The 21,047-nt window shown below is 43.7% G+C and overlaps 1 pseudogene; it reads left to right on the forward strand.

Annotated features, from left to right (window-relative positions):
• Positions 1 to 11,270: 11,270 nt before the first annotated feature.
• LOC103112485 (cytosolic iron-sulfur assembly component 2B-like) overlaps positions 11,271 to 21,047 on the forward strand; it is a 69,329-nt pseudogene continuing 59,552 nt past the window's right edge.

Consider the following 21,047-nt stretch of genomic DNA (forward strand, 5'->3'; position numbering starts at 1 on the left):
ATTTAATTTGTAAAATTGGTATAGGTCTATTCAAGTTATTTAATCTTGAGTGAGTTTTGGTCATTTGTGTCTTTAAAGAAATTTGTCTGTTTCATTTGAGATACCTAATCTTTTTTCCCCCCATAAAACTGCTTCATTTCCAGAATTGTCATGTTACCGCCTTCCTTTTGAACAGTCTGTCTAAGACTATTGATTTTATTGATAGTCTCAGAGAACCAATTTTGGGTTTCAGTAAAGCTTTTCTCTGTCTTTTTTCAGTTGTTTCTAAATTGCACCTTATTATTTCCTCTCTCCTGTTTACTTTGGATCAGATTTAAATTATCTAAAGACAGAACTACCAGGGAGTCAGAACAGAGTTAGGAATGTCTATTCAGGGGCCAGGCAGTGGTGCACCTGGTTAAGTATACACATTACAGTGCACAAGGACCCAGGTTCAAGCCCCTGGTCCCCACCTGCAGGGGGAAAACTTCACAAGTGGTAAACCAGGGCTGTGGGTATCTCTCTGTCTCTTTACCTCTCTATCTTCCCCTCCCCTCTCAATTTTTCTCAATCTCTATCCAATAATAAAGAAATAAATTTTGAAAAAAAAAGAAATGTCTATTCTGCTTATATTGAGTGTCTATGCTATTGGGCCACATCCATGCATTGACTTTACCTTGCCACTTGTTTTTTTGTTTAGTGCTAGTGACTATTTTCTAGAAAAGACAGAGCTATCAGACACCTGTGTTTTCTTCCTAATTCCTTTTTAAATGTAAATAAAAATGATTACATAATAATAAGGGAAGAGCATGATTTTGAGAGGGAGACCATGTGAGCAATCTGGGATTAAAGAAATGCATATGGAGCTAGGGAGACAACGTCATGGTTGTGCACAAAGCCTTTCATGCCTCAGGCACCAAAGGTCCCAGGTTCAATCCCCAGCACCACCATAAATCAGAGCTGAGTAGTCCTGGGAAGGTGGGGGACATACATAAGCACATCTTACATTTGCAAATTTTCAAAAACAGAGACATATAAACACATTGGAGGGTTCCTGTCTTGGGAGAGACAGTGAACTGTAGTTCAAAGCTCTGATCCAGGGGGTCAGGCAATAGCACAGAAGGTTAAGTGCACATGGCACAAAGCGCAAAGACCTGCATGAGGATCCTGGTTCGAGCCCTGGCTCCCCACCTGCAGGGGAGTCACTTCACAAGCAGTGAAACAGGTCTGCAGGTGTCTGTCTTTTTCTCCCCCTCTCTGTCTTCCCCTCCTCTTTCCATTTCACTCTGTCCTATCCAACAATGACATCAACAACAATAAAATAAGGGCAACCGAAAGGAAAATAATTAAAAAAAATTTTTTTTAAAGCTCTGATCCATTATAATCCTGATGACAAGTCTTCAAATACCTGTAGAGTTCAGAGCTCCAGCTAGACCCTCTGAGATGATGGCTACATTTTTGTCAAGAAGAGAAAGTAGAGGAGGGACAAGACATTTTGGAAGAACCAAAGGAACAAAGGACCCCAGGGAGAGAAAGAAGAATAGTCCCTGAACACTTTCTAATGGAAGCACAGTCAAGTATTTATGACATTTCTTCAATGCTCTCTGAAGAAGAATCAAAATAACTGAATACACCAATGAAATGTATCGGGCTAGTGATGCAAGAGAGAGATGACCAAGGAACTAAGTTCATGGTGGCAAGGCAATTTAAATCTTAATTCATCCGAGTGCCCCAGAGTCGGGCAGTAGCACACCTGGTTAAGCCACGTGGTGCAAACCGAAATGGCCAGCATCAGCCTCCCAGTCTGCCCGCGCGCTCCTCCAGGTGGGAACACAGAAGAGCCAAGTTGGAAGTGGTTTGACAATACCATATATGGTTAGGAAAGGGGTGGAGAAAGGTGAAAAAGGTAGAGACTTCCTTGGCAACTGTTGCTAGGGGTTTAACTGGTAGGATTAATAATACCCTGCGGTCTTGAGGGTAGAAAAAGAATATATTAAATGAGCAGAGTGGGTGGGGGAATAGGGTGGAGGCCTTAAGTCATTTGTTAGACAAAGCAGAAGATTGATATGTAGATAATAAAAGGATGGGCCATAGTATCAAGGAATGCAGAGTGGAGCAGGGGGAGCTGGATTAATTTTTTAAGGAATGCCAGGCTCCTAGAGGCAGAAAAATGCAGGGTGCTTTGTGAGGAAAGGGAGTCTGATAAGACGAGGCAAACCTTTGGGGTCCTCGCGTTCCCCATTGCTCAACCTCTCAGTAGAGAGAGAGACTGACAGGATAGAAGCACCCCTCAGGTCAAGCCCTGCCAGGCTCTATCACACCCTCACAATTTCCCTACAGAAATGCCCTTTTATACCTGTGAGAATGTCATACCTGAGAAAAGTAACAACAAATGCTGAAGAGGCTGTGGAGGTAGAGGGACTCTTCTTCTTTGCAGGTGGGAATGTCAATTGGTTCAACCCTTGTGGAGATCAGTCCAAAGAACTCTCAGAAGGCTAGAAATGGACCTACCCTATGAGTCTGCAATTCTTCTCCTGGGAATATATCCTAAGGAAGCAAACATACCCATCCAAAAAGATTTGTGTATACCTACGTTCATAGCAGCACAATTTTTAATAGCCAAAATCTGGAAGTAACCCAGATGTCCAACAATAGATGAGTGGCTGAGCAAGTTGTGGCCTATATACACAATGGAACACTACTCAGGTGTTAAGTTGTGGCCTATATACACAATGGAACACTACTCAGCTGTCAAGAAAGATGAAGATGGCGTCATCTCTTTAGCTTCATCTTGGAGGGAGCTTGAAGGAATCATGTTAAATGAAATAAAACAAAAACAGAATGATGAATAATGATCTCACTCATAAGTGGAACTTAAGGGCAGGGGAGATAGCATAATGGTTATGCAAACAGACTCTCACACCTGAGGCTCCTAAGTCCCAGGTTCAATCCCCCGCACCGCCATGAGCCAGAGCTGAGGAGTGCTTTGATATTTTTCTCTCTCTGTGTGTATGTCTCTCTCTCTCTCTGATTCTCTCTCAAAAATAAAATAAAAATAAAATGTTTTTTTTAAAAAAGAAATAAGTGGAACTTAAGACACAACAACAGAAACAGAAAGTGCAAAATAAAACTTGGACTGTGTTTGGTGTATTGCATCAAAGCAAAGGACTCTGGGGAAGGATGGCGGGAAGAAGGCTGAAGGGGAAGAGAAGAGGCACTTGGGCATCCTGGTACATGATGATGATGGAAAAGGACTTAAGCTGGGGCTGAGAATGTTTTGCAGACACCTATCCAGAGAGATGAGAAACTGTACCCATATGTCAACAATTGCGCTGAAAACAATAACCTCTCGATAAAAGATGTTTTTAAGGTAAAAATAAAGAAACTTACGATCGCCTTGGCTGAAGTCATTTTGTTGTAAAGGTGAAAGCTGTTTCCTTGTATTTTCTGTCACTTAGCAAGTTCATGCCACCCACAAAGCACCCTGAGGATCATACATGCCTTGAAAACAAACAAACAAAAAAAGTATATGCCCTTGAAAGCTAAAGTGCCGCTTCTCTTCCCCTTCAGCCTTCTTCCTGCCACCCTTCCCCAGAGTCCTTTGCTTGGGTACAATACACCAAACCCAGTCCAAGTTTTAAGCAAAGTTTCCTTAAAAAAAAAAAGAAGGGGTCGTGAGGTGTAGGGGGTGGCGGGAATCTGTAAGGAACCCAGGGAGAAACAGCTTTAGAGACCAGCTAAACAGTGGAGACACGTCCCCTCAGGCAGAGGCAGTGTGTGTAAGAAATGTTTGCCTGATTTATGCAAAGGACACTCAGGCATTAACTCAGATGTGACATGTGCACCCCTGTTGGGTAGTTGCCATCTCCCCCTGGCTTCTGCTTAACCATATGCCTATATAGGGATTTTACTGATCCAAAGCTTTGGTCTATTTACATAAATCACTTTTACATAAAGCACTCCAGGGCATTGGTGGTTCTATGATAGGATTCTCTCCTGCTCCACCCCCTCCTTGTCACACACTGATCCCTTCTTTGTCACACTCTGATTTTCACCAGTCACTTTTCTCTCCACCCTCTCTATATCACATCCTGTTTCCACCCTACTTGGAGAGTATAAAAACAGCTGCTCTTCTGATTAAAGACACTTGGAAATTGCTTTCCGGCTCCGAGAGTTCCAGAGTGTATCTCCTGCGGAAGTTGGTGCAGCACGAGTTCCTGATCCCTCTCCCACACAGCAGCCTAGATCAGCTCCAGTTGAGTTCTCTCCAACCCAGAGAGCACTAGCTCGGGAAGAAGTACCCTCAGGCTATCCCGGCACACCCCTATGTTCATAGCTTCATTATTCACAATTGTCAAAGAGTAGGGGAGCCTAAATGCTCATCAACAGATGACTGGCTAAAGAAGTTATGGGATATATATTCCACAACTCTGCAATCAAAAAAAGAGATGATATGATGTCCTTTGGGACACAGTGGATGGAACTGGAGGTGATGATGCTTAGTGAAGTAAGCAGAGATGATGACGAAAGATGGTTTCACTCGCATGTTAAATCTAGAGAACTGATACATAAGAACTCAAAAACAGAAGCAAACAGTCTCCAAGACTTTGTGAGAACTATGGCGGTTTTCTTTGGGAGGTGGGAGGGTGAGGACACAGAACTTAGGTGGTGGGTGTGATGTGGACTACACCCTGTAATCCTACAAGCTGGTCCACTATTACTAACCACACACAAACAAAAAGAAAAGAAAGTATTACCAGGACTACAGACAGATGCAGTGTGCATTTTCTTTTTCTCTGTTCTTTGCAGTGTTTAAAGAGCAGCAAAAGGCTGGTAGACCTGCAACCAGGTTACAACTTCAGATCTGAAGCGGCAAGGAATGCATACGATCTAATTAAGTGATGAACTTGCAGCCAGGAAGAACCTATACAGGAGGATCAATGGGTGGACTAGGTCTGATTATGCAAATAAGGTTTTCCATCAGGGCAGTTCTGATTGGTGGAAAGTTCAAACAGGAACTGACCAATCCTAGGAGTTCCTGAGCTTGAACAGGGTGGTGTCATCTCCTCAGTGATGCACTTGAGAGGCGTTAAAACACCAGTTGCACCTGCAAATGCCCCTTAGTTCTGGTTGTATCCAGGCTTAGAATGGTTCCATATCTGCGTTGAATGTTTTAAATATTATTACTTCTCAACAACATGGGGACATCGAAGGATCTGTAGATCTATTTTTAGCAAGCTGTGAACTCTCAGGTTTTTTTTTTTTTTTAAGAACTGTGTTTCTATTTCAACGTTTATGCAAATGTGACTATATTTTCTGGGTGACAGCCTTATGGCCAGTTATCTCCCTAGATTTCACTGCTTACATTTTCAAATTTTTAAACTTTATTAGTGATTTAATAATCACCAACAAGATTGTGGGCTAAGAGGAGTACAATTGTATACAGTTCCCACCACCAGAGTTCCGTATACCAGGTTACAACTTCAGATCTGAAGCGGAAGGGCCCCTCCCTAGTCTTTATCCCTCTGGGAATATGGGCCAAATATCTCTAAGTGACACAGAAGGTGCAAGGTCTGGTTTCTCCACTGGAAATGGGCATTGACAGGTGGATCCATACCCCCAAGGTGTTTCTATCTTTCCCCAGTGGGGCAGGGCTCTGGGGTGGTGGGTTTCCAGGACACAATGGTGAGGTCTTCTCCCCAGAGAAGTCAGGTTGGTGTCATGGTAGCTTCTGGTTTTCCTGGTCTAAGATTATAGATGATTCAATATTTCAGAAAAAAAAAAGTCATTGTTAGAAATATATTCACAATTTAATTCTGGTGTTAAAATTCAGTCATTTTACTAATTTGAAGCCTCACGTGCTTAGATTGAAGGAATATATTCTAGGAACTGAAGTCTATGCACTAAAAAACTCAGACATTCAATCTACTTTTCCCCTCATATTGATTATGTGTTTGTGTTTCTGTTTGAAGTTACGTTGGAGACAGGCAAAGCTATCAAAGGTTTGAAAGAGAAAAAAAAAAAGTGAGATTAATCCTTAAAGCATTATCACAAAATGAGAACAAACTGATGCTGAAATAATCCACAATACAAGCCAAGGTTTTTTCGCACTTTGAATAGGAAAACGCAGCAGGAAAATGTATTAACCTCACTACCCTTGGGGATATACGCAGGCTAACTTCATTACCCATTTCAGGTAGTAAGTACCAGTTCAGTTATAGCAAAAATAGCCACTTATCCCACAGTCAATTAATGTTAATCAATGTTTTTGAATGTTTGCATTAACTTTATGAAATTGATTACAAATCATTATGTAAGAGCTGTAAACATAAGAGTGTTACCCTAGTTTTACGTTTCAATGTGTTTAGGTAAAAATCATAAAAATAAAAGTGCTGTAAACTAGAAAGAATCTTTTAAAGGACTGGGCCAACCCTGGAGGTTTGTTTTAGTGTCCACGAAGTAAGGGGTCAGCATGAGTGGCTGCTTCCAGGTTCCTCAGGTTCCTTCCAATTTTTGAGTTGTAGGTTGGGGGCTGGGTAGAGAAGGCTCTTTTATTCTAAAGGTGTCAGCTAGCAGTGTCTGACTCAATGAAGTCTGTCCTCTGCTGGACACCAGCTTTTCCTATAAACAATGGATTTTTTTTTTTTTGCCCAAAAAGCCAGGCAGGTGGCTTCAAGTTCACACAGTGAACATGAACATGGACAAATCATGTCTCTGATGCAGTTACTCCCTCACAGCTCTTTCAGCAAACCACCAGGAGAAGTGGCTGGCTTGGCCACAGTCAGCTGAAGCAGATGTTGGCTTAGTCACAGAGCTAAGGAAGCATTTCTATCGTAAATGGATACCAGAAAATTGTACTTAGTAGTCACTATAAAGGACAGAATGAATAGAGACAGGAATAAGAAAGAACATATTGGAGTCTTGTTTTGTTTTGTTTTTTACATGATAGGATTCTTTTTGTCGTTGATGGTGGCGGTGGTTTTTGTTTGTTTGCTTTTCCCAGAGCTCTGGTTTATGGTGTGCAAGGGACTGAAGCTGGGAGGTCAGAGCTTCAGGCAGGAAAGCCATTTTGCATTATGCTGTCTCCCCTTGATACAGTTCTGAACTGGTTTAATTTCATTTTTACAGCATGATATTTTAATAATTTTAAATTTGCTATAATAACAATATACCACAATGTTTTACCCCACATACGAGTGCTCAGTATGGAGTTGTTGGTAGGACTGAACTAGTTTCCTCTGGTCTCTTCCATCCATTTTCCCTTTAGCCATCTGTTATTTATCTACATGTCGATAGCGATGCAAATCTATGTCTTACATTTATATTTTATATAGAATATGTATATGGGGAGTGGGCAGTGGTGCACCTGGTTAAGCACACATGTTACAGTGCACAAGGACTTGGGTTCAAGGCCCCGGTCCCCACCCGCAGGGAGGAAGCTTCACAAGTGGTGAAGCAGTGTTGCGGATGTCTCTCTGTCTCAATTTCTCTCCATCTCTATCCAATAAATAAATGAATAATTTTTTAAAAAATATTTTAAGAAATACCTCTGTGCATTTGCATTCATTGTAAAATGCTGTCTCTCCCACTACTAGCTCCTACCAGCATGGTTTCTAAGACTAGTAAAAACTTCTTGAACATGATTATTTAGAGAGAAAAAAAAGTGTTGGCATGGCTGTGGAGAAATTGGAACCCTGTACTCTGTTGCTTGGGATGTGAAAAGATGCTACTGCTTTGGAGGCCTGTAAGGCAGTTCCTCAGGAAGTTAAAAATAGAGTTGCCGTATGATCCAGCACTCACACTTCTGGGTTTAATATAAACCCACGGGGACTGGAAGCAGAGAGGTCTCTGCGTTCCAGCGTCTCCGCAGCACCATTCACATCCATGAAGTGCAAGCCACTTAAAAGTCAGTTGATGGAAGAATGGACTCACCTGAAGTGGAATATACAATTCATTATGATTGTTCAGCCTTATAAAAGAAAGGAAATCCTGTTACATGCTCCCCTGTGGCTGGAAACTGAGGCCCTGATTCTAAATAAAATCAGCCAGCAGGGGGCCGGGCAGTAGCGCACCGGGTTAAGTGCACATGGCGCAAAGTGCAAGGACCAGCCTAAGGATCCTGGTTCTAGGCCCTGGCAGTGGTGAAGCAGGTCTGCAGGTGTCTATCTCTCTCTCCCCCCATCTGTCTTCCTCTCCTCTCTCGATTTCTCTCTGTCCTGTCCAATAACAAGGGCAACAAAATGGGAAAAAATGGCCTCCAGGAGCAGTGGATTCATAGTGCAGGCACTGAGCCCCAGAGATAACCCTGGAGGGAAAAAGAAAGAAAGAAAGAAAGAAAGAAAGAAAGAAAGAAAGAAAGAAAGAAAGAAAGAAAGAAAGAAAGAAAGGAAGAAAGGAAGGAAGGAAGGAAGAAGGGAGAAAGAGAAATAATCAGCCAGCCACAAAAGGACGTACATGATTACTGCCTCAATCCCGAGAGTATGGTTATTATTCCACTCATTTGATTTCTTGTTTTCTTTCTTTTAATTTTCTTCTCCTCCTTTTTCTTCTTTTTGTAGGACAGAAGGAGAAATTGAGAGGGAAGGAGGAGATAGAGAGGGAGAGATAAAGAGAGACACCTGCAGCCCTGCTTCACCACTTAGCAATCTCCCTCCCCTCATCGCCTCACCCTTGTAGATGGGGACCAGGGGTTTGAACCCAGGTCCTTGAGCATGGTGATGTGTACGCTCAACTGGGTGTGCCACCACCTGACTCCATCATCATTTGAGGTGTCTGACGTGGTTCAGCTCATAGAGACAGAAAGTGGAGGGAGGGTGGTTGGTTGTCAGCAGCTGTGGGGGTGGGAAGAGAGAAGGACTGGAGAGTTGCTGCTTGGTGGTGACAGTTTCAATTCATTTTTCAAAATGAGGAGAGTTCTAAAAGTAGATGTAAAAAGGGGTCGGGTGTTGGTGCGCCTGGTTGAGCGCCTGTTACCATGTGTAGGGACCTGGGTTCAAGCCCCCTGGTGCCCACCAGCAGGGGGGAAGCTTCATGAGTGGTGTAGCAATGCTGCAGGTGTCTCTCTGTCTCTCCCTTCCTCCTGATTTGTCTCCGTGTCTACTTGATAAATAAATAAAATAAAATATAAGGAAAGAAAAAGATGTACAATAACGCAAATGTAGTCACCACTAGGAAATTTAAAAAGGGTTGAAATAAGGCCAAAGAGAGAGTCCAAATTCCAGTCCCAGCATGACAAGAGAGTGTATGTGGCACTAGCAAAGGCTCAGCTGTTCGGTGTCTCTCTGTCTCTGTTTTCAACATGCTCCAGGGGCAGATTGGTGGCACACCAATACATGTTATCATGTATAAGAACCGGTGTTCAAGACCCAGGTCCCCACTTGAAGGGTGGAAGCTTTACGAGCAGTGAAATAGTATTGCAAGTGTCTCTCTTCTCTTCCCCTCACCTCTCAATTTCTCTCTGTGTCTATCAAAGGAAAAGAAAGGAGAGAGAGAGAGAAAGGAAGGAAAAAAGAAAAATGGTTACCAGGTAAAGTAGATTTGTTGTGCAGACACTGAGTCCTGGTAATAACCTTGGTGGCAATTTTTAAAATGCAGCTTTCCTGAAATGAGTGCAGCCTAGAATGTTCCCAGCTGTGACCATGGAATGTGAGCTCAGACCAACAGGGATGCAGAGGTTACAGGCTCTTGTGCTGAATGCGAATAGACATGGGCCCTGGGTCAGATTGATGAGTTTTACAGTTAACGGTATTTATATACTTTTCCCGTATTTGGGAGCTACTCTCTGCCCTGATCCAGCTTTCTGGCCCTATTCCCAACTCTGACACCATCTTGCCAGACAATACTTTTAGCCCACCTGCATGTTAGCTGTCAGGCTCAGGCAAAAGGTAGAAGAGTCATAGGCCCCTTGGAATATGCCTAAAATAGACTTCCTAGCTCCTTCTAAATTTCATCTGATACACTCTTACCTTTAGGTTTCTGCTTATTATACAATTTGTTCTGCTTTGTATCTATCTTAATGCTTTTTCAGCCACCAAGTTTCAGATGCTACCATGACACCAACCTGACTTCCTTGGGCAGACAACCTCACCAGTGTGTCCTGGAACCCCACCTCCTCAGAGCCCTACCCCAATTGGGAAAGATAGAAACAGGTTGGGGATGTGTACTGACCTGTCAATGCCCATGTCCAGTGGAGAAGCAATTCCAGAAGCCAGACCTTCCACCTTCTGTTCCACTTAGAGGTCTTCGGCCCAGACTCCCAGAGGGATAAAGACTAGGGAAGCTCCCAATGGAGGGGATGGGACACAGAACTCTGGTGGTGGGTACTGTGTGGAATTATACCCCTGTTATCTTACAGTCTTGTTACCCATCATTAAATCACTAATAAAAATTTTTTAAAAAGGAACATAGCAGGAAAAGAATATAGAAAAAAGTGAATAAAGCCACCAGTTTAATCACCAAAAATAAATAGATAAAATAAAAACTATCCCACGGTGATAAAATTGTACAAGCACAGCTACACACACACACACACACACACACACACACACACACGTGAAAAATATGAATTTGATGCTGTGGTTTTTGTTTGTTTTACCACCATTAGAAAGCAAACAAATCACCTATCTCTGTCTGGTATTTTGGGCCTGTGTATGGATGCAGCCAACGGAAGTTCTCAAGCAGGACTCTGTGGACGGCACCACTTGCACGGCCGAGCGTCTAATCCAGTTTAGTCTCGTGTCTATACCCCTCACCCCACCAAACCCCCTGCCCAAACCAAAGCACATCTGTCTTCTCAAGTGCACATCCTTTCTAGAATGAACAAAAAGAAGTCCTGAGTCCTGGACATAGCCCCCCCCCAAAAAAAAAAAAGACTCAGGCTTCTAAGTTGAAACCTCAGAAATGGGGAAGCAAAATGTTTTCTTGGAAAAGCTTGTATCCCTGCCTTGGAAAATAAATAATAATAAATAAGTCATCTTAATGTCTAACCTTTAAAAAAACAAAACCTATTGCAACTGTCGAATTGAACTGAATATATTGAAGCTTAGCAATGATTTCAAATTATTTGACACAGTTCACATTTTAAATCATGTCAAAGATTGAGCAGCACTCTTACAAAATGCCTCCATTTGTGTGTAAATGTATGAGCCTCTCCTCCAAAGAGAGCTTACTTACAGAAGGACTTAATTCAGAAATGCTTGGGTTGGGTTTAATTCGACAATTTAGATGCCTCGAGTTTTCAGCAAATTGGCCACCTTCACTATAAATCACCACACAAGAGTGAGAGATCCTAAATGATGATGATGTTTATTAAGGCGTCTCCTTATCTCCGGCAAATGCTCGTGGAGGTTAATGCAGTTTCTTTCTCAAAAGATGAGAGTAAGTACTTGGCATTTTCAGCCACGGAGTCTAACTAATATCAGAGCCCCATCTGGTGGATTTGACTCTGTTCTGGAGACAAAGTACAGAATGTTTTCACCGGGCCATTAACTCAGCACTGGGTCCTTACTGCTTCCAAGTAGCATTATTCTTCCTGGGCACATTGTCTTTTTTTTTTTTTTTTAAGTGATTTAATAATGAACTTTGGTGGTGACTTCAGTGTGGAACCATACACTGTGAGCTTACAAGGCTGTAACTCACTATTAATCACAAATGTGAAAAATGAAAAAAGAAAAAGAATGAGTATAGCTTTGTCCTAGGAGTTAGGTGGACATACAGTGCAGCTATAATCATTAGAGCAGGATGGTCTTAGTGGGGATGTAAACTGGCCCAGCTTCTTTAGAAATTAGCATAAAGGTTTCATTTGTTTGTTTGTTTTGTTCTGTTGTTGTTTACCAGAGCCCTGCTCAGCTCTGATTTATCGTGGTGCCAGTTTGGCAAAGGACAGCCCCTCAACATTAAGTTGGAGGACTCGAAGAGCAGGACCAACAGCTTGAAAGCTGTCAGCAGCTGCTTGTTGCTGGCTTTGAAAGTGACTGGGATCCATGTGGATTCAGTCGGCTAGGAAGGATCGTCAGTTTCCCCAATGAATGGGTACTCACGGGATGCACCACGGGAAGGTCGATCCAATGCACCCCAAGATGGAGACTTGTCTCAAGTGGCCTCCCCCAGGGCTCTGTTCTGGCTCCTACGCTACTTAATATTTACATCAATGACCTCCCAGAAACTTCTTCAAGGAAGTTCATCTACGCCGATGACATCTGCTGTGCAACTCAGGCATCCAAGTTCGACATCCTCGAGGAAACACTCACGAAAGACTTGTCTCTGATATCTGATTACTGTAAAAAATGGCAACTAATCCCTAGCACTGCAAAAACGGTATCATCTGTTTTCCATCTACACCATGCCTCGGCCTCGCGTGAGCTTAATGTGCAGCTTGGCGATACGAGAATCTGGCATGAAGCCCAGCCAGTCTATCTTGGCGTTACTCTCGATCACACCCTGTCATTTCACGAACATCTCATAAAAACTGCAGCAAAGGTGGGCGCGAGGAATCACATCATTGCAAGACTGGCCAGCTCCTCATGGGGCGCGAGCGCTTCCACACTACGATCATCATCTCTGGCATTATGCTATTCCACTGCAGAATACTGTGCCCCAGTATGGTTCCGTAGCCCCCATGTCCACTTGGTCGATTCCAAATTATATTCCTCCATGAGGATCATTTCTGGAACCATCCGTTCCACCCCGGTTCCATGGCTGCCAGTTCTTAGCAACATCGCCCCGCCAGATATTCGTCGGGATGCGGCATCATCTAAGTTCATTTCCCACGTCTACGTTTGACCGGACCTGCCAATATACGCGGATATCTTCGCCCACCCTGTCCAACGCTTGACGTCTCGTCACCCAATCTGGTCCCCTACGCCTACACTGAACTTCTCTGTTCCAGTCTCTTGGAAACAGAGTTAGCAGTCAGCTGAGGTAAAGAACAAACACCTCATCACAGACCCCTGCGAGCGTCCACCCGGCTTTGACCTAGCACGTTATGATTGGGCCCTCCTCAATCGCTATCGAACAGGCCATGGCCGGTGCGCCGCTATGTTCCATCGCTGGGGAGCCAGAGACGACCCGAACTGCCCCTGCGGCTCCAGACAGACTATGACCCACATAGCAACGACTGCCACCTCTCCAGATTCAAAGGAGGTCTCGAAATTTGACATCAGGCTCAACCTGACGCTGTTGACTGGCTACAGAAGAAGGGCAAACGCTAGAAGAAGTGGTGCCAGTGATTGAACCTAGGACTTTGGAGCCTCAGGCACGAGAGTCTTTTTGTATAACCATTATGCTGTCTACCCCTGCCCACTATCAACTCTGACACCACCTTCCCAGACAATATTTTTAGTCCAACTGTATGTTAGCTATCAGGCTCAGGCAAAAATTACCAAAGTCATGGGTCCCTTGGAACATACCTAAAATAGACTTCCTAGCTTCTTCCCACACAAAGACCCCTAATTTCATCTATTGTATTCCTACCTTTGGGTTCCTGCTTATTAATCATTTTGTCCTGCTTTATATCTTACCACCTTTCAGCCACCAAGTTGCAGATGCTTGACTTCCCTGGGAAGATGACCTCACCAATGTGTCCTGAAATCCCACCTCTCCAGTGCCCTGCCCCACTAGGGAAAGATAGAAACAGGCTGGGAGTATGGATTGACCTACCAATGCCCATGTCCAGTGGAGAAACAATTACAGAAGCCAGACATTCCACCTTCTACACCCCATAAAGATCTTTGGTCCATACTCTCACAGGGATAAAGAATAGGGAAGCTTCCAATGGAGGAGATGGGACATGGAACTCTGGTGGTGGGGAATGTATGGAATTGTACCCCTGTTATCTTACAATCTTGTTAATCATTATTAAATCACTAATAAAAATTTTAAGCTGCAAATCTCTGATAAGTATGAAAATGTTTTTGCAAATTCTCTAAAAGACCATGAAAATATAGATTTTTTAAATTTATTTTTTATTTAAGAAAAGATAAATTAACAAAACCATAGGGTAGGAGGGGTACAGCTCCACACAATTCCCACCACCCAATCTCCATATCCCATCCCCTCCCCTGATAGCCTTCCCATTGTCAATCCCTCTGGGAGCATAGACCCAGGGTCATTGTCGGTTGCAGAAGGTGGAAGGTCTGGCTTCTGTAATTGCTTCTCCGCTGAACATGGACATTAACTGGTCGGTCTATACTCCCAGTCTGCCTCTCTCTTTCCCTAGTAGGGTGGGTCTCTGGGGAAGTAGAGCTCCAGGGCACATTGGTGGGGTCTTCAGTCCAGGGAGCCTGGCCGGCATCCTGATGGCATCTGGAACCTGGTGGCTGAAAAGAGAGTTAACATACAAAGCCAAACAAATTGTTGAGCAATCATGGACGCAAAGGTTGGAATAGTGGAGAGGAAGTGTTGGGGGGGTACTCACTGCAAACTCTAGTGTACTCTGCTTTCAGGTATATATTTTGCACTTGTTTATGGATATATGTGAACATAAGCTCTCTCTCACAGAACCTGGTGTATATCTAGGTTTTGGGACTTTGTTAGAAAGTGAACCACCTGGGATGGAATTAGAGAATGCTATGAAAGGAAAGGTCTCACCTGAGTAATGAAGCTGAAGGGTTGTCATTCCACACCTGAAGTCTCTGGACACAGTCTGAGCTGAAGCATGTTGAGGTGGCAATCGTTGCATTGATTAGGTTGTGATCAGCCGATGCAATATTATTTGATATGGATTGGGAGAGGCATGCGGGAAAGTGGGCCCTCCCTATCCAAGGGTTCCAGGACTGGGGGAAGTAGAGGCTCTATAGTGGAGATGTGAGGTTCCTGCTGTCTTAGGTTTCAAAAAGACAATGGAGAGTTAATGTTATCATCACATTATTTGGAAATTGGGTTAACTTTGAAAAGTCCCTTTTGTTTGTTGTATAATACCCAGCATCTTGTATATAGCTGTGCCACGGGTTGCTTCTGATCTACTTGGTCTAGGCTTTTGAGAGAGTCCGCATATCAAATACACAGCCTATATATTTAAAAGACTCAGTCTGTGTTTTAAAAAGTTCAAGACATACAATCAATTTTCCCTCTCTCATATTAATTAACTAGTGATTTATATGACTACACTTTACTAGGAGTGTACATAAACACCATTCCCACCACCAAAAGACTGTGTCCCATCCCACCCACCCACCCCCACCTCCCACTGGCCCAGGAAGCCGCATGTCTACCCCTCACCCCAGGGTTTTTACTTTGGTGCCCTACTCCAGATTTAGTCAAATCCTGCTTTTAGTTCCCCTTTCTGTTCTTCTTTCTCAACTTCTGTTGATGAGTGGGATCATCCCATACTCATCTTTATCTTTCTGACTTAGCTCACTTAACATAATTCCTTCTAGCTCTGTCCAAGATGGGTCAGAGAAGGTGGGTTCATTGTTCTTGATAGCTGTACAGTATTTATAGATTTTGTTTTTACTGAACACACATAAATAGAATGAAGTCTGTTCATTCATGAGGATAAGCAAGTCAGCACTGACAAATGTCCATCGTATGGATGGGAAAAATGAGCTGGGTGCCCACAGCTAATGACACTGAAGGAGCAAACATTGCCAAGCCTGTGCTCTTTCTGCTTCCATCACTTCCCTCCTCTGACCTTTCACCCAAAGCATGTTTCTTGCCCCACCCCCACCCCAGGGAATTCAGCACCACAATCCTGACTCTAGATCATCTCAGCATCTCAACAGAAGCCTAAGTTGGCCACATCACTTGTACTGCTGTGCAGAGTGTTCTCACACTGTCAGAGAGAAAAAGTCATTTTCCCCTCTACACTTTTGAGCTCTGAGCCAAAACTCCCATCATCCAAGGCAGAACAACAAGAGAGAAACAAGCAGGAGTGTGTTAACTTGTGCACCTTGTATAGACACGAAGACATTCAGGGAGCAAGGGACAGCTTGGGTTAGAATCCAAGCTTCCATGTTACATTAACGGGGAAAGGGGAAAGAGAGGGGAGAGAGAGAGAGAAGGTGAGAGGGAGGGAGAGGGAGAGAAAGAGGGAGGGAGGGAGAGAAGGAGAGGGAGAAGGAGAGGAGAAGGAGAGAAGGAGAGGGAGAAGGAGAGGAGAGGGAGAGCAGGAGAGGGAGAGAGGAGAGAATGAGAGGGGGAGGGAGAGAAGGAAGCGGAGAGGTCTTTCAAGGGAGAGTAAATGAGCCCTCAGAAAGATGGATGGGTCCTTCGAGGAGCAGATGGAAGATCTAATAGTTTGTGACAGAATCCGCTTGGATGTGAGGTTGACTTGCAGTCTCTGTGTGGATCCAGTGGATCCAGTGTCCCTCGTTGCTGAAACTCCCTGCAAAGAGACAAGGAGACCTGTGACAGCTGAGTTTCGTGTGGAGGTCTTCTATTAGACAGCAAAGGCAAGTTCAGTAAAACCTTCTCTTGCATCAGGTCGCTGCAGCTGAAAAGCATCAACGCCCAAGCAACATGATTCAAGGACTCGCAAGCCAGAATCCTAGCTAGCATTATTTGGGGAGGTGGGGGAGTTTCCTTCCCTCTGACACCAACTAGCTGATACACGTTTCCAGTGATTCTTTTTTTTTAAAGTCATTTCTAGCTGCTTTTCCCAAAGGAGGCATGTCCACTTTTTTTGTAACGTGCCTTGGGTTCTTTTCAAAGCCAGAAGGCATTCATCTCTATGCGGTGTTTATTAGCTGTGTCCTGTGCGGTCTGCACCCAGCCTTCCTTGACTTTGTCAGGCAGAGCCCAGATGGATGCGTACGTTGCTTGGAAAGTGATTGTCATCTTTCTCAGTCATTCTGACGAGTTGCTCTATTTTTAACTCCAGTCTAAAATACATTAGGAGAGCCATCTCGTGTTTTGGAAGTTGGCATTTAGGAGTTCCACAGAACACCCCTTTTCCCTAAATGTGACTTGCCATCTGTGTTCATTCTTAGTGTTCCAATGCATTAACACAGGGCATCTGTGTCATCTGGGCGGGGGATGGGGGTGGGGGAGAGCGAATAAATGAAAAAAATATATATAATAATAGCTGGTGGGAAGCAGGTGGTAGCACTCCTGGTTAAGTTCACACAGTACTAAGCTCAAGGGATGGTCCCCATGTACAGGGGGAAAGCTTCATGAGTGGAGAAGCAATGCTGTGGTTTCTCTCCCCCATTCCCATCTCCCCTTCTTTCTCTTCCCTCTCTCCCACTCTCCCTCCCTCTCTCCCTCCTCAAAGAACCAGTTTTGGTACTGATTGATTTTCACACTTTTCTTTTTATGACTGGTCTTCATTTTAGGGTTTCATTTCTTTTGCTTACTTTACATTATTATTATTATTATTATTATTATTAATCTCTTTCTGGTTTTTGAAGGTGGTAATTGAGACCACTGATTTCAGATGTTTACACTTGCCAGTAGAAATGTGAATGTGACTGATGCTTTGGGTGAGCTGCAATCCACCGTCTGGTTATTTGTTTTCTACCTGCCACACCTACTCTTGGCTCCCTTTTTCTGTCTCTTTTCGTAAAGAGTTTCTCTAACTCTGCCTGTAGAGTTTCTTACGAGTTATAGGTCTTTCTAGTTATAGGTCTTTATTTTGCTTTCTAAGCAGTGTCTCTGCTATTCTGACCACATGTGCTCATGGCTCCCTCCCACCTCATTATGGCTGTGATTCTTGTCACTAGTCAAACACCCATATGGTAAACGTCCGCAAGACACGATTTGGCGTAGATGGCTCGGCCATGTTTATGATGGAGATTACAGCATATTAAATCGAATCCACTGATGGTGAATCAAGCAGCTTCATCAACTGCTATATGTGTTTCTTGTAGGCAGATAACATCTGCCTGATGCTGTATCGCCAATTGACCAATAAGAACGCGTTTGGCAGAGGACAGCCCCTCAACATTGAGTTGGAGGACTCGAAGAGCAGGACCAACAGCTTGAAAGCTGGCAGGAGCTGCTTGTTGCTGGCTTTGAAAGTGACTGGGATCCATGTGGATTCAGTCGGCTAGGAAGGATCGTCAGTTTCCCCAATGAATGGGTACTCACGAGATGCACCACGGGAAGGTCGATCCAATGCATCCCAAACACCTCATCACAGACCCCTGCAAGCGTCAACCCGGCTTTGACCTAGCACGTTATGATTGGGCCCTCCTCAATCGCTATCGAACAGGCCATGGCCGGTGCGCCGCTATGTTCCATCGCTGGGGAGCCAGAGATGACCCGAACTGCCCCTGCGGCTCCAGACAGACTATGACCCACATAGTCAACGACTGCCACCTCTCCAGATTCAAAGGAGGTCTCGAGGCTTTGCATCAGGCTCAACCTGATGCGGTTGACTGGCTACAGAAGAAGGGCAAACGCTAGAAGAAGAAGAAGAAGAAGAAGAAGAAGAAGAAGAAGAAGAAGAAGAAGAAGAAGAAGAAGAAGAAGAAGAAGAAGAAGAAGAAGAAGAAGAAGAAGAAGAAGAAGAAAAAGAAGAAGAAAAAGAAGAAGAAGAAGAAGAAGAAGAAGAAGAAGAAGAAGAAGAAGAAGGAGTCAAACACCCCTCTGGGTGTGTATTTATTGGTGTGTAAATGAAGCATCTGAGCAGCTCTTGATGAAAAATGAGGATGAGAAGAAAACTTGACATCCCTGGGTGAGAACGCACAGCCCCCCCCCAAAGATCAATGGAACAAAAAAGTGGGGGGAGGTCTGTGCCTCTCTAAAACTTTCAAGAGGGCAGTCCTAGCCAACCTGCTAATGGTTTGAGAACGCCCATCAGTGGTAGCAGCAAACTGTTCAACTTTACAATGCTGAGTAGGGCACTGAGACTCTTAGTTTATGCACAAAAATCAGAGTCACAAAAACTAGTCCAGGTGAAGAATATATTAGATCAGAGATTTGTCATAAATAGGAGTAGTTCGTTTTAAAATCAGCAAACTCCTGGTAGCAGTTATGCATATTTGCTTATGTGCTGTTATGCTGGCTAAATAAGTAGTTAATTGAATGAGTAACACCTAATTCTTTTTAATTTTTTATTATCTTTATAGATTAGAGACCGTCATAAATCAAGAGAGGAGGGGGAGATAGAGAAGAGAGACAGAGAGACACCAGCAGCCCTGCTTCACCACTCACAAAGCTTTTCCCCTGCAGGTGGGGACTGGGGGCTCGAACCTGGGTCCCTATGCATTGTAACATGGGCACTCAACCAGGTGTGCCATTACCCGGTTCCTACATCTTTCTAACTCTTAACGTTAATGTCGTGTACTACTATCATTTTCTCAGACACCAGAACAAATTTAGAATCAAAAGAAAGCAAAGTTGAGGGCCAGGAAGCTAGCTCAGACTGTTAGAGCACAGAGCTTGCATTCTTGCAGTCTCAGAGGCCCCAAGTTCAACCCCCAGCACCTCCTTATGTCAGAACTAAGCAGTGTTCAGGTCCTCTCTCTCCCCACTCTCTCTCATAAATAGAAAAAAAATTAATAAATATAGCAAAGTTGAAGATAAAGACAATTCCCCCAAACATCATCTTACAAACAGAAATGTTTATTCATCAGGAAGCTTTTTAATAAATTCTCAGCCATAAAGTTTTGAAATTCTGCTAAGAGATGCAATAGACACAAAGCTTCTCCCTCTCTCTCGCCACCCTTCATACCCTCTCCCACTCTTCCATCTGCCTGGACTCCAACTCATGGAGCAAGAAGAGACTGGAAACCCACCAACTCCAGTCCCGGCAAGACTTCAAGTAGCCCTCGGTTCCGGGCTCCAACATCAGTGTTCTTGGATCTTGGTGACACCATAATGCTTTACTAAGAGTTTATGAATATCAAGGGGCCATTGCTAAGCTACATCTCCTTTCTTTCTCTCTAAACTGCAGTCATCTTCTTCCTCCCCCGCCCTCTTTATTTCCTCCGTTTCATCACTCCCTCCCCTTCTCTCACCCTCTCTGGATCATGAGACACATCTTTTTTAAAAAAAAAAAAAAAAAATCTTAACGTGGCTCAGGAGTTGGTGCAGTAGATAAAGTGTTGGATGCTCAAGCAAGGGGTCCCAAGTTTGACCCCCCGCCTTCACATACACAAGAATGATTCTCTGGTTCTTTCTCTTTGTCTGTCTCATTTATTTATTTATTTATTTATTCCCTTTTGTTGCCCTTGTTTTATTGTTGTAGTTTTTATTGTTGTCATTGTTGTTGGATAGGATAGAGAGGAATGGAGAGAGGAGAGGAAGACAGAGAGGGGGAGAGAAAGACAGACACCTGCAGACCTGCTGCACCACCTGTGAAGTGACTCTCCTGCAGGTGGGGAGCCGGGGGCTCGAATTGGGATCCTTACGCTGGTCCTTGTGCTTCACATCACCTGCGCTTAACCTGCTGAGCTATCGCCCGACTCCCCCCTCTCATTAATAAATAAAAATCTTCTTAACATCAAGAAGGTTCATAGAGTCCTACAGGATAATATTCACACTGATTTTATCTGTGAAAAGAAATTATTAGTTTGATATCCTTAGGTTGATTTGCATTTTATTAATAATATTTGCTACTTCAGCAGGACTCTCTTCTTTTTATTAGAGTTCATGTGTTTTTTTAATATTGTATATATTTATTGGATAGAGACAGAGCAATTGGGAGAGGAGGAGGAGCTAGAGAAGGAGAGAGAAGGATGCCTGCAGACCTGCTTCACTACTGAATGAAGCTTTCCCTCTGCAGTGGGGACCAGGGGCTTAAACCTGGGTCTCTGTGCATGCTGACATGTGCACTTAACCAGGTGTGCCACTGCCTGGTCCCTTTTTTTTTCTTAATCGTTTTATTAATGACTTAATAACAGTTGCAAAATTATAAGACAGTAGAGGCATAAGTCCACACTATTCTCAGCATCGAAGTTCTATCTCTCCCCCACCTCAGTGATAGCCACCAGAGTTCTCCCAAGATTTTAGAGATGAACTATTAACGTTATTTCCCCAAGGTGATGTGTTTCAATTTAATATCCTATATTCCACATATGACTGAAGCCATCCAGCAGTTATCCTTCACTTTCTCACTTATTTCAGTAAGCATAATCACCTCCATTTTGTCTTGAAGGACACTGTCAGGACAGGCCACACCTTGCCTC

The sequence above is a fragment of the Erinaceus europaeus genome, chromosome 5 (assembly GCF_950295315.1).
Source record: "Erinaceus europaeus chromosome 5, mEriEur2.1, whole genome shotgun sequence".
Taxonomy (NCBI): Eukaryota; Metazoa; Chordata; class Mammalia; order Eulipotyphla; family Erinaceidae; genus Erinaceus; species Erinaceus europaeus.